Source organism: Bison bison, unplaced genomic scaffold (assembly GCF_000754665.1).
Source record: "Bison bison bison isolate TAMUID 2011002044 unplaced genomic scaffold, Bison_UMD1.0 scf7180017864461, whole genome shotgun sequence".
Taxonomy (NCBI): Eukaryota; Metazoa; Chordata; class Mammalia; order Artiodactyla; family Bovidae; genus Bison; species Bison bison.
Genome location: NW_011495023.1, coordinates 1,671,746 through 1,681,841, shown reverse-complemented (window position 1 = coordinate 1,681,841; position 10,096 = coordinate 1,671,746).

The window sequence follows — 10,096 nt, the reverse complement described above, 5'->3', positions numbered from 1 at the left end:
CGTAGACGAGGAAAACGCTTGTACCCCTGCGCAGCCCCTGGAAGCAACCACTGTGATGCGAATCCAACGTTCCGAGCTGAACGACAGACACAAAACGCACCAGATAATGAGAAACAGTGTCATTTCTGGAAAACATTAGAGAATATTTTTCTCCCCCTCAGGAAGGCAGAGCATATGATTCCCATTCTCACATTATGACAGAAAACGCTGCGTGCACTCTATGTGGAGGATTGCTGCCTGAAATTCCGAGAGCCCATACTTGATGAGGGGCTTCAAACATGCTTCTTCAAGCCCAGTTTAATTGACATCCTGGTTGACAAGATAACACAGTTTTGACAGCAACTCTGCACTAAAAGCATTTCTCTTCCGATTTTCAAGAGGTTCTCTCCCAGAGGTTGGGATATGAGAAATCCATAGCCTTTCCAAGCAACTTAGTCTGAGCTGTTGAAACATGGCCAGTGTTTGGTGAGACCACTCCAGCCTAAGAACAGCAGTAAGGTCCTTTGCATTGTGACAAAATGGTACTTCTCTGTCTCACTCACCTCTGGCCACACACGGGCAGAACGGCCTGCCCCTCTAATCCGCACGCTCCATCCCAGGGGACCCTGGAGGTTACTCCTTTGTGCCTGAGGCCTCTTAGGTCCTCGGTGGCCCCTTCCATGGCCCTTTGATCTGGCTTCTTGCTGAGATGCCTCTAGTTGCTACTGACACTCAACTTTTCACAGTGATGCCAGCAGCCTGATCCTTCCACTAACTCCTTCAGTGTCCAGGGCCACCATGATACTTCCAAGGTGGCACCAGAGCCTGCAATGCTTATGGAAATGCACCAACCCAGAAATACCTGTGTGGCTACTGGGGCAAAGGCCCTTGCTGGAGCTATGTCATGTCCCGGCAACAAGCTGGAAGGGAGAGCACTCCCTCCATCTGCACTGGTGCTGTGCTCTCATGCCAGCCAGGATGCCGTGGCTCCTCGCATGTGACACAGGGCTCTCAGGGAAACAGCGCTTGTCTGTGACATTGAGGTCTTTGTCATTACTTCCTCTTCCTAGGGCTGCTGTCTGAGTCCTTGGGGGTTTGGGTGAAAGATATTAGAGAGACAGTTGCTACAGTGCCCTTAATCATGTTCTTCCACGTGCCTCAATACATACTCAGGCCAAGACCTTCCCCAGGAGGATTCCCCGTCGTCACACAACTAGACACCCAGCAGGGTGACATCAGCACCCTCAGGACACTGTCACCAAACTGGGCCCCATGTCACAGTGCTAAGAATGGAACAGAGCAGTATTTCTATACACCCTTGAATTTCACTTTTATGTAAACTAATACCAAATCTCGTGAGAAAGTCTAGCAGGTGTTAGATGATTCTACTGCAAGTAAAAACAGATTCCATGAATCTGTAAAGAGGAATAATTTCACTTTTTCCTCTGTTCTCTTGTCATGGATGAGACTACTGGAGAGTGTCAGGAGGTAGTCCATCCCTCCGAAGTTTGGGAGAATCACATTGTTTACAACAAAGAGAAGAGCAAGTAAAATATAGTAATACTAAACATCAAAAAAGCAAAGGAGCTAATCAGATAGTCTTTTCAATCTTTTGTCTACTCTGCTGGCAAAACTAATTTAGATGATAACTACAAGATATCATACTAACCTATTGGCCAGCAAAAAAAAAAAAAAAAAAAAATTAGGCATTTAACCAATCCTTTTAGCTATATAGGGCCAAGTAATTGGTTTGATTCACTTTTTCCCACCAACATGACTGATTCATAGATTGCCTTGGTTGGCTGGCATTTGATAAACACACTAACGGGAGACTCCAGAAGGAAGTCATCACCAGCCTCCATTTAAAAACATCCTTTCTTTTTTAATGCATCAAATACAATAAAAATAATTTTGTAGGCAATGTTATATGTTTTCTCAGTTCGTTTAATCATGCAATCCATATGGCTCAAGAAATAAGGAACATGTTTATAACCTTTAAAGGAATATGATATCCTTCTAAACTTTTAAAAAACTTCTTCTAAGCTTCTTTCTAAAAGTTCAAGTCTGGGTAAAAGATTATGCTTTTCAACTATTTCTCATTATGAAAATGCCAACAGTACCAACCTCCTTGTTTTATTTTATCGCTTAGACTTACTGAAGCTACGCAAGATGACTGCAATCGATATTTGTGAGAAGACCAAAGTGAGAAGTCCATCTTTTAGACCCTGAAAACTGAAAAAGGGGACTGTGCCCCTCTCCATAAACAACATAAAATGCTACCCATCAGGGTTCATCCTGAGGTTAGAAACCTGCCAGTTTCAGAGGGAGATAAGCATCTCCTTCAAGAATTTTAGCCTTTTCCCCATTTCCTTGTATCACTTATCAAAACAAATACAGTCAGCCAATACACCCCAAGAAGAGTATCAGTGTATTGCCTTTTCAGTTTCTTGTGAATTCAAAGCCATCAAAGACATAATTAAAACACTTCCACAAAAAGAAAGCCCAGCCTGAGACAGCTTCAATCCACAATCCCTGTCTCTTCAGAACCTGTAATTACTCCGTGTACTCAGTGCACAAAACAAGGTTTGCTTATAATTTGGGGACCATGCTTTCTCTTCAATGTGTAAAGAAACACTTGTGTCAAATGATACCGCATTTTACAGAATGGCAGCTCTTGGTGGCTCAGTGGTAAAGAATCTGCCTGCCCTGCAGGGGACATAGGAGGCATGGGTTTGAGTCCTGGGTCAGGAAGATCCCCTGGAGAAGGAAATGGCAAACCACTCCAGCATTCTTGCCTGGAGAATCACATGGATGGAGGAGCCTGGCGGGCTAGAGTCCATGGGATCATAAAGAGTCGAACATCGCTGAGCGACAAGACAGAGACAACAAAGGTCTCCCTACACTAAAAGACAACAGCGCTTGGCTACCTGGACGTGGTCCTGGGAGGGGACGATTACAGTGAATGCGACAGAAACTCACACCCTTTTATAAACTACCTCAAGAGACAACAATAATTTTAATTTTCCTGACACCCTAGCTCACGGGTCTAAAATATATGCTTTTAGAAGACAAGGACTGCAGAACACCAGCGACAAAGTGTGGTAGTTACTCAAAGGTTGGGAATTCCCTGGATAATTCGTCTATCAGAAAGGATCATCAAGACTTCCCTCGCAGTCCAGTGGTTAAGATTTTGCCTTCCAAAGCAGGGGCCGTGGGGTGGATCCCTAGTTGGGGAACTAAAATCCCACATGCCTCAACAGCCAGTAAACCAAAACCTAAAACAGAAGCAATATTGTAACAAATTCAATAAAGACTTTTAAAATGGTACACATAAAAAAAATTGTTTTAAATAAGGAGCATCATTTGTATTTGGGAAATCTGCACCAAACAGAGGCTTCTCAGATTTCTCACCATTTCCAATTTACCCTGAATTATGGGCTATACTTTTGTCTCTGAGGGGGTCTGGTGAAGCACAGAGGTAGAGAGGATGGATTTCTTGTAGAGATCCCTCTGTGTATATCCTGATAGAGTGAAGGGGTTGAAGAAGGAAAAAAAAAAACAAAAAACAAGCATTTGTGCTCATCCACTCCCCTTAAGACATCAAAGCACCCACCAGAGCACTCATTTTGTGCTAAATACTGTGATAGATGCTTAAGACGAGAAGCCTTCAAATGCGCTTTACAACCAGGGGCTGGCACACATCCATCATTGGTTGAATCTCTCATTTCTCAGCTACTCTCTGATGCCTAAGTGTGAAAAAGTCAGTATGCCTGAATTGAATTTTTAGATCGCTTTACGTCAATACACATTTGTTTGTTTTCTAAATCAACAACAAATGCAACAGTGAACATTCGGGCTGCTCAGTTGTGCGGCCTCGCCTGCTGCCTGGTGCTGAAATGGGGTTCAGCTTGTTCACGTCTGGATTAAGCCTCATTCCGTGAAGGGGAGTAAATGATTTCCTTATAGAAAACCAGCACGGTGGCTTGTGCACACCTCTGTGTGTGTGTCTGTGCATGCGGCATGCGTGCCTGCGTGTATACATGCTGGCAGTTGTCTCCACATTGTTCAGAAATAGCTAAGGAACAGTCTTAAAGAGGTGGATGCAAAGGCAGGGTACTCAGTTTTGTCTGGGGCTGACCGAGCCAATTGGAACCCCATATTTAGTTCTGATTTTAAAGTGAAGTTGCAGTTTGCACTGTCCACAAGCTGGAGAAAGCTCTAGTCCCTCTGAAGAAGCAAGCATGTGGGGAAAGGCTGACTGGATTAAATATCAGAAATTTTGTTTCCAATTAGTCTCACAAATCCCATGGATATAGCCTTGAGTTTAAAAAATGCAAATGTGAAGAATATCCATAATTTAATAAAGACAAACCCTTCATGATTTCTGAAAAGAATTTCTGCCTAACCAAGCAAGGGAAGATGGACCAGCTGTTCTTGCTGAGTGAGGGAGCAATGCTGTTTCTCTCAGATCCCAGAGGGCATGCCTGCTCTCTAGGGAAGCACCACCCACCCGAGTATCTTCTCTCCTGCTCTTTCACCCTGCAAAAGAAACCAGGTAGAGAAGCTTCAGCATGGTAATTTAGGGTTTGAAAGACTTCTCTTCACTTGTTCATTCATTCAATTGTACATTAGCTCTTTCCATCTATGTAAGTCTATAGATGCCTCCTTGCTGCCAAGTTCAAGCTCATACCGCTGATCTCACGACAGGCTGATAAATCAAGAGCTAGGGTGTTGAGGAAAGGAGTAGTACTGCTATTTGGAAAGTCAGCAGACAGAGAAGATGGTGGACTAGTGCCTCCGAGAACAATCTTACCAGAGTTAGAGTTCAGACTGCTTTTATACTAAAAGGGAGGGCTTGTGGCTGGTTATTGCAAACCTCTTGATGCTGGAATCCTTTGTTCTTACAGCTGTCCAAGTAGGTCTGGTCACAATGTTTCTGTAAACCTGCAACAAGACAATTGCTATTCTCTGTTCTGCAACTTTTTATGTCTATGCGAATGGGAAAATGTTATACCTTTAAAGGGCAGAGCCTTGAGAATGGGCTCTACTATGTATTTCAGGGTACAGGCACCATTCTTTTACAAAAGGTACACAGTCAGCATGGCTAAGCTCAGACAACACAGCACAGCGTTAGAGCTAAAGGAATACACTCAATATGGAAGTCCGTTCTTCTCAGATTTGTTCTTCTCTGTTACATCCTCAGTGCCACTTGAAAAGACTTAAACTTCACAGCATGTCCTTGAACTGAAGTCAGAGAAAGTATCTATGGATAAAGAGAGCAAAATGAAGAAACTAAAGGAAATGTATTCACATCTCCTATAGTTCCCTTGCAGCTAGAGTCTGACCTCCAAGATTAAAGCCATGTTTGACCATGGGCTTGGTCTAGTGCCCACAGTAGAGCCACGAGCAGTTTATCTATTGTGAGGGTTTCCTCCAGCTGGGGTGGCAGTGAGTCCACTCCTAGGTAACCTGACCAGGGATAGGCTTCCTCTGAGGACGTCTTTCCTCTGGGGCTCCCGGTCTTATGACGTGCACACCCGCTAATTCCCCTGCATTCACTGACAGGGAGGGAGGTGAGGTGATATGTTAGTTTCCTAGGGCTGCTTGTAGAAACTACCACACACTGGGTGATGTAAAACATCAGGAATGTATTGTTTCGTGGTTCTGGAAATCAGAAGTCCAAATCAAGGTGCTGACTCTTCTGGAGGCTCTGAGGAAGAGTCTGTTCCATGCTCCTCTCTGAGCTCTGCTAGCTCCCTGGCCTTGTGGTTGTATCACATGTTTCTGTAGTCACACGGCTTTCCTCTGTCTGCATGAATGTCCCTGTCTTTTTTTCCATCTTCATATGAGTCGTGTTCGATTAGTGACCTACCCTACTATTCAGGATGACCTCAGTTCAGTTCAGTTTCTCCATCATGTCTGACTCTTTGTAACCCCATGGACTGCAGCACACCAGGCTTTTCTGTCCATCACCAACTCCCAGAACTTAATCAAATTCACATGTACCGAATCAGTGATACCATCCAGCCATCTCATCCTCTGTCGTCCCCTTCTCCTCCTGCCTTCAATCTTTCCCAGCATCAGGGTCTTTTCCAGTAAGTCAGATCTTCGCATCAGGTGGCCAAAGTAATGGAGCTTCAGCTTCAGCATCAGTCCTTCCAATGAATATTCAGGACCGATTTCCTTTAGAATGGACTTGTTGGATCTCCTTGCAGTCCAAGGGACTCTCAAGAGTCTTCTCCAACATCACAGTTCAAAAGCATCAATTCTTTAGCAGTCAGCTTTCTTTATGCTCCACCTCTCACATCCATACATGACTACTAGAAAAAACATAGCTTTGACCAGATGGACCTTTGTCGGTGGCTTCATTTGAACTAATTTTATCTGCAAAGATCCTGTTTCCAAAAAGGGTCACATTCACAGGTATCAAAAATAGGATTTGAATCTCACTGTGGCACACAGTTCAGCCCACAATAGATGGCAAGTCATGTCATACTCAAGGGCCTCTGTATACTAAAATCAAGTATAATGCGTTTTCATTAGAGTATAGTTGGTTTACAATATTGTGTTGATTTCTGCTGTACAGTTAAGTGAATCAGCTATATGTATTACTCAGGTATTAAAAGGAATGGAATTGGGTCATTTGTAGAGACATGGATGGACCTAGAGACTGTCATACAGAATGAAATGTCAGAAAGAGAAAAACAAATATCATATATTAATATAAATAGGTAGAATCTAGGAAAATGAGCAGGGAACCTATTTGCAGGCAGGAATAGAGATGCAGACATAGAGAGCAGAAATGTGGATGTGGCAAGGGTGGGGGATAAAATGAACTGGATATTTACATATAGTTTTAATATTATTCAGTAGGCAGCACAAGGGAATGGAGGAAAGACATGGGAGACATAACAAGAGAGGAGAATCCTAGACCTAGACAGAGGCCATTGCTGCAGCTCAGACAGTGGAGGCGTGGCAGGAGCAGTGGCCCAGCTTGAAGAGGGGAGGAGAAGCCACAAACCCCTTCTGTTTGCCTGCTCTGTGAACAGGACATCCCACACACAGCCAAGGTCCAGAGCTTGGACCTAACAGACTGTTTCTGCCACATCAAATCTACAATTGGCTGCATGTTTATAGTGCAGTATCTTGAAAGACATAGACAACAGGATATTTCCAACTGATAGGGGGAGGAATTTACTTGTAAGTAACTCTACGACCCTGAAAAACTCACAGGCAGAAGGAATCCTTCAGTGTTCAGATGACCCTGACTTGGGAAGAGGTGGCCATGTGTCTTCTCAAGACTCCCTTGGGATGGAGGAAGGCATGCGACTGAAAGTGAAAGTCACTCAGTCGTGTCCGACTCTTTGTGACCCATGGACTTCACAGTCTGTGGAATTCTCCAGTCCAAAATACTGACGTGAATAGCTGTTTGCTTCTCCAGGGGATCTTCCCAACCCAGGGATCGAACCCAAGTCTCCTGCATTGCAGGCAGATTCTTTACCAGCTGAGCCACCAGGCATGAGAGAGAAGGAATTTCATTTAGGAATCCCTCTGTCGGGACTTGAAAGAGAAGGGATGATGGCAGATCCCAGGTTGCAAGTGGCCCTGCTCACTACACCCAGCCACCCACTCAGGGGGTAGAGCTCCTGTGGGGACTCAAGAGGCTGGTAGATGGGCCGATGGGCTAGAAGTCCATCCAGAATTTCAGAGGCAGGAGGACCAAATGATTGATGCTTTATTCACAAGATCTGCATTCTCTGATGCTGTGTTCTGTTCAACATATGCTTTTCATCAATTTGTGTAGATGGAAACCACCTATGAAAGACATTTAAAAAAATATTCAGAAACTACTGAAGAAGGGAAAGCTTCTAGAACTTGTCAGTGCTGGCTTTCACTTTCACATCACGCTGGGGTTCAGTTGGCAAGGATGGGGTGAGACCAACATCATTATTTGATGTGAGAAATCTAATAGGCCCAAGGAGTGAAATTAAAGACTGGGGCACCCCACCTTCTCTGTGAATGGTTGTACCATTTCCCATAGATTCAATCTGCTGCCCTTGACCTCTTACCACCAACCAAAGATGGAATTTTCTATTTGTCTCTCATCATAAAGCTCATCACTTTAAAAAAAGAAAATTGTGTTAAATTTGACTCAGGTAATAGAATTCTACAGGCTGCTGACTTGTGAGGAAAGTAAGACAGCTGTTTTCATGTGTTAAGAAGAACTTGAATCGACAGTTCACATAATCTTCTGTGAACATTTTTCCCCACCGTGTGTAGATAACTATGTTTGGCTTGAGTTGTTGAATCTCTGAATTTGCACTTATGTATTGATATGCAATGAGCCGCAGAGAACTAATCGTCCACAGCATAGTCTGACAGCTCATGTTCCAAAGGAGCACTCTTTCCTGGGGTCAATCACCTTCTAAAAGAAAAATAAATCTTAATGTTTTCCTCTCAACCAACAGGGACCTTTCCTGTGTGCCGTTGACAAGACGTGGACAGACCTGGTCCAGGAGTCCTGAGGCTAAGACCGCACAGGTGTCTGTGCTGGTGTTCAAGCAAGCAGTCAGCAAGAAGAGCGACTGTCCAGCAGCCCTGAGAGTGGAGCTGAGAACTGTGCCCCTCCAGGGGGAAGGGGAAGCTGGCTTGGTTGAAGGCAAGCCAGTTGGAGGCCTTGCAACAGGCAGAAAGCACTGACTGCATTCTCTGAATTTTCAAAAATGCCCAACAGGAAGGGAAACCCAGAAAAATAAGCATCAGCTCTATCAAAAAGGGGAAGATCTCAACTTAGCAGAAGGAAGAAGGTCTGTGCTCCAGGACATGAGATGCTTAAATGGCATACCACATTTGGCGATCTCTAGGACAACACGGGGCTTCCCAGGTGATGCTAGTGGTAAAGAATCCACCTGCCAATGCAGGAAACTTTAGAGATGCAGTTTCAATCCCTGGGTCAGGAAGATCCCCTGGAAAAGAGTGTGGCAACCCAACCAGTATTCTTGCCTAAAGAATCCCCACAGAGAGAGAAGCCTAGCAGGCTACACTGGCTAGTCCATAGGGTAGCAAAGAGTCATACACAACTCAAGTGACTTAGTATACATGATGCATGCACGCATGACCACCAACTCTCTTGCTCTCAGGAGATTTTCTTCTACTTCTTTAAAAATAAGGGGTAGGAATGGGCGGGAAGTGGGAAAGAGATTTAAGAAAGAGGGGATTTGTGTCCATCTGTGGTTAATTCATTTTAACATATGACAGAAATCAAACCAATATTGTAAAGCAATCATCAATCAATTAAAAATAAATAAATAAATATTAAAAATAAATAAAAATAATATTTAATAAATGTATATAATATGTAAATCCTACAATGAAGCAATAGTGTAATATCAAGAGTAAAGTAATAAATACATGAATAAAATACATAAGTAATAAACACTAGTTATACAAATTATAAACATTGCAAATAAAGCTGAGCTTCTCCCAGACAATGCTCTTCCCCAGACCTGATTTCTGTTTCAAAATATGTGTTATGCAAATAGGTAATCTTCTCTGTCCTTTTCCAGATCTTTTTCTTACATGCGCACACATGCACATACCCAGTACATATTCTTGTAGGGAGTATTCTATTCACACATGATGATAGATACTATCTTACTACACATGTTATTCTATATTTTTCATTTCAAAAATATTCGTTTTGCTTATCTTCCCATGTCAGTATATACTGAGCCACCTTTTGCAAAGTATTCCATGATATGGATCTAAAGAGTTTATTCCCTTATTATAGATATTTAAGCTAGTCTTAATTTTTTTTGCAGACAATGGTGAAAGTATCAACTTACAGGCAGCAATGTATAGAGAACACATTTCCTTCCACCCTTGCCAACACTTGGTATCATTATTGGGTCCTTTAAAAAGAAAGTGTAAGCCTGATCTCTCCTGGGTGACTTGGTCATTCACTTACTGAAAGACAGAAAGTCAGAAGATCCCTCAAGGTCCACAGCAACTCTTTGATTCAATGATGATGAGTAAAAGGATTCTGCGTGATGTTCTACAGGAAGATTACCTGGAATGGCATATTTTTTAAAGGTTTGTGTGTGTGTGTGTGTACCCC